The sequence below is a fragment of the Canis aureus genome, chromosome 7, assembly GCF_053574225.1.
Source record: "Canis aureus isolate CA01 chromosome 7, VMU_Caureus_v.1.0, whole genome shotgun sequence".
NCBI classification, from domain to species: domain Eukaryota; kingdom Metazoa; phylum Chordata; class Mammalia; order Carnivora; family Canidae; genus Canis; species Canis aureus.
Window position 1 is genome coordinate 58,598,330 of NC_135617.1, and position 6,000 is coordinate 58,604,329.

At 43.7% G+C, this 6,000-nt stretch overlaps 1 long non-coding RNA gene across 5 annotated transcripts in view; it reads left to right on the forward strand.

Annotated features, from left to right (window-relative positions):
- LOC144317436 (uncharacterized) overlaps window positions 1–5,778 on the forward strand; it is a 30,330-nt gene extending 24,552 nt beyond the window's left edge. For 2 of the 5 annotated variants that reach the window (XR_013383453.1, XR_013383450.1), the window contains 2 exons: window positions 4,852–5,169; window positions 5,400–5,778. This is a non-coding gene — a long non-coding RNA (uncharacterized LOC144317436). Of the gene's footprint in view, window positions 1–4,851; window positions 5,179–5,399 lie in introns of all 5 variants that reach the window. The other 3 variants (XR_013383452.1, XR_013383454.1, XR_013383451.1) reach the window with 3 other exon arrangements.
- The last annotated feature ends 222 nt before the right edge of the window (window positions 5,779–6,000 follow it).

Sequence of the window (6,000 nt, forward strand, 5' to 3'; positions counted from 1 at the left end):
CCTAAACAGTTGACCTTGGGTTTGTCTCTGAGTTTCAGAACAACCATTGGTAAACGTATATCGAGAAAGTGAATTGAGATGACATACACAATAGTGTGTTTACAAACCATTAAATATTAATTTTCACTCCATTTGGTTCCCTTCCTCACTTTAGGCCCCTTCCTAAGTTGACCGAAGACTCGAGTAAAATACAAAGTGCTTAAGAAACCCACCCAGATAACGAAGGAATTTCTAGCTGGCTCACTCTTCTGTCCAGGAAAATTATTCTTTCCTATTCAGTAACCCAGACAGAGGAGGCCGAGTCACTCATATCATTAGCAGAGCATTTACTTCCTAGAGTTGATGATTCCTTTGGGACCCTGATGGTGGGCATTTAGGGTTACGGGAGAGAAATACTGGAGGCAACCTCTCATGAAACCTCCAAATCATCCCATAGTCACCCCTAGTTTCCAGTGTTAGACAAGCCCTACTTGTCTCAACAACTCTCGTCCTTCGGTTGCATCAGGGGAAGACCTCTGAGGGGGCCATCTTCAGGTAAATCTGATGTTTCCATCTTTCCCTAGTAGGGAAGAGACTATTGAGGGAGGACAAGAAGGCAAGCAGACATTTTCTTGCCATTCCTTCCAGTAGTCCAGGTCCCCTGGGAAATTGCCCAGCCCTCTAGGAGATGGGCTTTCTATAATGAATGGAATAATCTTTTTAATTAGCCCAATGTGTCAAACTCAGTGGTAAATACACCAACCATAATTCCTTGCTGCTTTTTGCCATTATAATTCAAGAGTATAAGTTTGGTGAGTGGATGCTTTTGTGAGCCTGGCAATTGGAAAACATCTAAATCTGACTTGTTTCCTGAATGAATGTGTGGGGGTGTGGGGGTGGCTGGGAAAAGAGAAAGATAAACCGGAGCTGTGTGAAATTTGACAGTTTCAGTTCACAGGGCTTCGCATTAACTAATTTCAGTTTCAATTCATGCAGGTTTCCCTCCTTTGGAGAGAAACTTTGACTTTCAGGTTGAAAGACGCTAAACGGAGCTGAAACCACATTATTTGACGTACTTTCAGATTGAGTTGGGGAGAAGACAGAGGTGGGAAGGTTGCCCCAACTTCATTCCAATTTCTCCCACAAAAACTTGCCCCAGCTCACCTTCGGAGTTCTGTGATTCCTGGTCAACTTTCCTCCCAGCTAGACTCAAGTTGACTCATGAGCCCAAAGTCCCATATATTTAGCTGATCTTGGAGGCCCATTCCTTGAGCCAGGGCCCAACCTGGGAGGGCAGAGCTAGTCTGTGACGGAGGGACAAGGCCTGCCTACCCTGAAAGACCCATCTGCCCCAGAATGTCACCTATTGACCTTTCTGGAATCCCCCTTGAGGCTGGGAACAGTGGCCAGCAGAGAATCTGGGTCTTAATCCCACCTCCACAATTCTCTCTCTGTATAAATTTGGGGGAGTTAATTGCCAAACTCTTGATACAAACATTAATAATTTCAAAAAACTTCCTAACACTTGCCCTACCTCAAAATTATGTTGTTGCTCCAAGCTTGGTTAGTCATCCAACATGTTTAATAGGGATGCATTCATCTATCACTCGTCCAGTCCCCTAAAAATGCTAAGCAGTTTTAGAGAAGTTAGTAATGAAGTACTTAAGAATCTTTTCAGAGAAAGAGAAACAACAGGAACCAAGGTGGGCAGAGTTTGAAGTAGCCAGAGCCCCTAGTTTGGGGAGACTGGGAGGGAGCAGGAGGCTTATGAAGTGGAGCTCAAAGATAGTGAAGCCAACCCCACCTATTGCACAATTTGGCCTCAGTCAGAAGACACACTCCTTGTAAAATTGTGCCCAGCTTCTCCAGAAAGCAGAAGGCCCCTCCCTGGTTACCTTTATTTTGTTAATGTGGTGTATCCCATTGTTTGATCTGTAGATGCTGAACAATCCTTACATCCTTGGATTAAAATTGTGACTTGATTGTGATGTAAGATGCTTTCAATGTATTGTGGAATTCGGCTTGCTAATATTTTGTTGAGGATTTTGCATCTATGTTCATCAGCGAAGTTTTCTTTTCTGTGCCTATGGTGTCCAGGTGGAACTACTTTAGATTATAATCACATTGGAACAAGAAGGAGAGATCAGATCCAGAATAAGAGGAGGAACTCTAATGAATACAGATAGGCCCCAATCAGTTACAATGTGATTTACTAGATATTCCAAGTCACCAGAAGGTCTATATTACACGGTTAGAAGAAGAACCCTGGAGAGATCCTATCGGGGATGGTTTTCTCTCTAGGAGAAAAGCTAAAACTTTCAGGGTCTGACCTGGGCTCAATATTGAGTCAAGTTGATCTTGCACAACATAAGTCATGTGAGCTGGCTCCACAAGCCACACATGGTCTGCAACTCTTCCTGGGCATGTCTCAAAGTCAACATAAGAGCTAAACAACCAAGCATACACCCCCCACCATGGGGATGGGAAGAGTCTCTACCCTGTTGCAGTGGCCTGTTATACCATGACTTGGATAGGTGTCGGTTTGGGGAGAAGGAGGTAGTTTTAATGAAAATCCTTGTGGCATGGATCGAAAACTCTTAGCTTGGACCAAAAGACTCCCTCTTACCAAAGCAAAGTTTACAGGACTGCCTTTCCCCAAATTCCACAAACTCTCTGTGGTAATGATTATGGATGTTCTCCAATACCTATTCTCTCCATCTTCCATGGTATTTAGATTCGTAATGTTTTGTGAAGCACCTGGCTGCCAGATTAAAAACTACATTTCCTGGCCTTCCTTGCAGTTGGGTGACCATGTTACTCAGTCCTGGCCAAAGTGGATAAAGTGGTGTGTGTAGCTTGCTGCAGGTAATTCTAAAAACAAAGTTGTACCTTTGTCCTCACTCCTCTTCCCGGTCTTTTCCTTCTCACTGCCTGGAATGTGGCTCTAATGGCTAGAGCTGGAGCAGCAAATGGGGACCATGGGATAACCTACAGAGGTCATCCATAATGGAGGATTCAGATCAAAGAGGTCTGAACTCCTGATACCACGGAGGCCATGGTAGCCCTGAACTGACTACCTCTGAATTTCCTAAGAGTGACTTGTAAATCAACTTCTACCTCGTGTATGCTGTTGCTTGTTGGTCAGTTCGGTCATAACTAATTCATTCCCCTGATAGGCTGCATGTTTTCTCAGTTTGTTTCCTCTTCTTGTTATTCCAATAATTCCTCTTCCAGAGATTCCAATTATCCAATCAACAAAAATTAAAATAATAATAGTCTTTATGGAGTTCTTCTTAAGGGTCAGGTACTCTTCTGACTGCTTGCTATGAGTTGATTTGCCACAACAACCTATGAAGTAGGTGCTACTTTTTTGTTTTATCTGATCAAGAATCTTTATTATAAGAATATTTACAACTGGGCAGCCCGGGTGGCTCAGCGGTTTGGCACAGCCTTCAGCCCAGGGCCTGATCCTGGAGACCCGGGATTGAGTCCCGTGTCGGGCTCCCTGCGTGGAGCCTGCTTCTCCCTCTGCCTGTGTCTCTGCTTCTCTCTCTCTGTCTCTCATGAATAAATAAATAAATCTTTTTTTTAAAAGAATATTTACAACAGCAAAAAATAGGAAATAAACTATGTTGATAGTGGGCTAATTAAATAATTTAGTGTGTGTGCATGTGTCTGTGTGTGTGCATTAAAGAATTAGACAGCTTTGAATGTACTGATATGAAACAATCTTACAGGTGTGTAGTTAAGTGAGAAAAGCAAGATGTTAAAGTGTGCTTTTACAAATCAGTAAATTGGGATCCCTGGGTGGCTCAGCGGTTTAGCTCCTGCCTTTGGCCCAGGACACAATCCTGGAGTCCCAGGATCCGGCTCCCAGCGTGGAGCCTGCTTCTCCCTCCTCCTGTGTCTCTGCTTCTCTCTCTCTCTCTCTCTCTCTCTCTCTCTCTCTCATGAATAAATAAATAAATCTTTAAAAAAATCAGTAAACTGAGGCATAGGGTACTTAAAGAATTTGCTCAGTGTTACATTTCTTGTAAATGGTTTGATTCTTGAGTCCAAATCCGATTTCAACTCTGAAATGTGATAGGGATAGGTTGGTTTGGCTCTTCCACTGCTGGCCGAGGTTCCCAGTGAAGGGGGAATCCTCCCACAGAGCAGAAGGTCATATCAAATGCTTTCTGAGATTCTTTCTAGTTTGAAAAGTTCCATAACCGCATGACTAGGAGACGTTGCAAGATCCCTGGGCAACCAGTGAAGTTTCACTTACGTGTATTACACTTCTCTTCCTGAGAGAAAGGCTGTCAACTGGAATGTTTCAGATATATTCTCAGTACTTTGTTCCAGGATGATTCTAGATTCAGCAGAAATTCAATCATAAATAAAGAAGCTTGCATTTCCCCAAGACTCTGGTTAACCAAGCCTCTCTGCTCCATCCAGTCATGATTCATTCAGTGAAGAACAAGCTAACTTAATCCTTTCCATGTTCAAGTCACTACAGTACCCGATTAGACTAAAATAAAATAAAATAGAATAGAATAAAATAAAATAAAATAAAGCAAAGAACAAAGAACATGACATTGTCTATGCCTCTCCCTGCCAACAATCCTGTGAACCCTCAACATAAAAGTGAGAAAACCTCGGTTTAAGTTCTGGACTATAAGAAAGTCACTTCTTCTCTTTTAGTACCTAATTCCTTATATTTGGGTTGGGATGGATAAGACTTGGATCAAAGAGTTGGCGTGAAGTTTAGGTAGCATGAGTAAAACACAATGTAAATCTAAAAGCAGCATAAACACGTTTGCTTTTTAACTGCCCCCTTGTAGCTACACTTCTGACACATGCATTTTCTGTATCATCTGTTCCTCATTACAGCCCAACAGGATCTGTCACGTGGATAACGGCACCCATTTTACAGAGGAGCAAGCTGAGACCAGAAACACGCAGTAACTTGTCTTATTCCATGGAAGAGTCAGTTCTTAGAGCAGACGCCTCCAAGCTGAAACCCTGACTGTGCCGTCTCCAGACAGGGAAGCCACAGAGAGGAAATCTAGCAATTTTGAGCATAAACTCTGGAGCCAGACTCCCTAGGGGTAGAGCCCAGATCTGCCTCTGCAACCTGTGCCAATCCAGGAAATGCTTTAACCTCTCTGGGCCCTGGGTTCCTCAGTTGCAAAACAGAGACGTAATAAGGTAAGAAAGGTAAGAAAGGTTTAACGATTCTCTGCAACATTTTGCTCAATGTACTGGAAGTTTCACTTTTAAATCTCCCCACTAGATAGATGGCATCTCTCTAACGGACAGTCCTGTGCTTGTGCTTGGTTTGAAGAGCATTGTAACCCCGTTCTTCTTCCCTCCCTCCCTTCCTACCTTCTTTCTCCCCTCCTTCCTTCCTTCCGTTGTGATGGCCTGAAACCTCAAAGGAGAAGGACATCACAAGAGGTACTTTGTTTCCTCAGCTGGGACCAGAACCCCAGGCTGTGAGCTCACCCCATACAGAGAATTTCCACCTCTGAACAAGGAAGAATAGGATCTGCCGAGCACCAGAGGCTAAGTGGGAAGAAGGGATCAAATCCTAACTGTCCAGGCTCGCCTCTCACCATGGAAACACGGCCTGGCTGCACGCAGACACCGAGGGCCACACCGGCGTATACATTTACATTGGGAGAAGCAGATGAATTCGCTCAATTCACTAACACTCTTGTTTAATTTGGAGCTTTGAGCGCCCAACTGCCAAGTGAAATGGCTGTCTTAGAAAGCTCCTGTGTATTTTAAAGGAACATTGCATGCATTTTAACCAGAGATTTCCTCTGTGTGTTTATTTCTAATGGTGCAAGTGCCAACGGGAGGTAAGGTTGCTGCATCTCATCTGTGGTTGTTGGGACAAGATGACTGGCCCACCTGAGGACATTGAATGATGGGCTACAAGGAGTGAATTAGAAATCAGTGGGGTTCCTCTGTTCCCGTCGTTCAGCAAGCAAGGAGAGGAAGGGCTAGTTTTATGTAGGGGAGTTGGAAAATCTT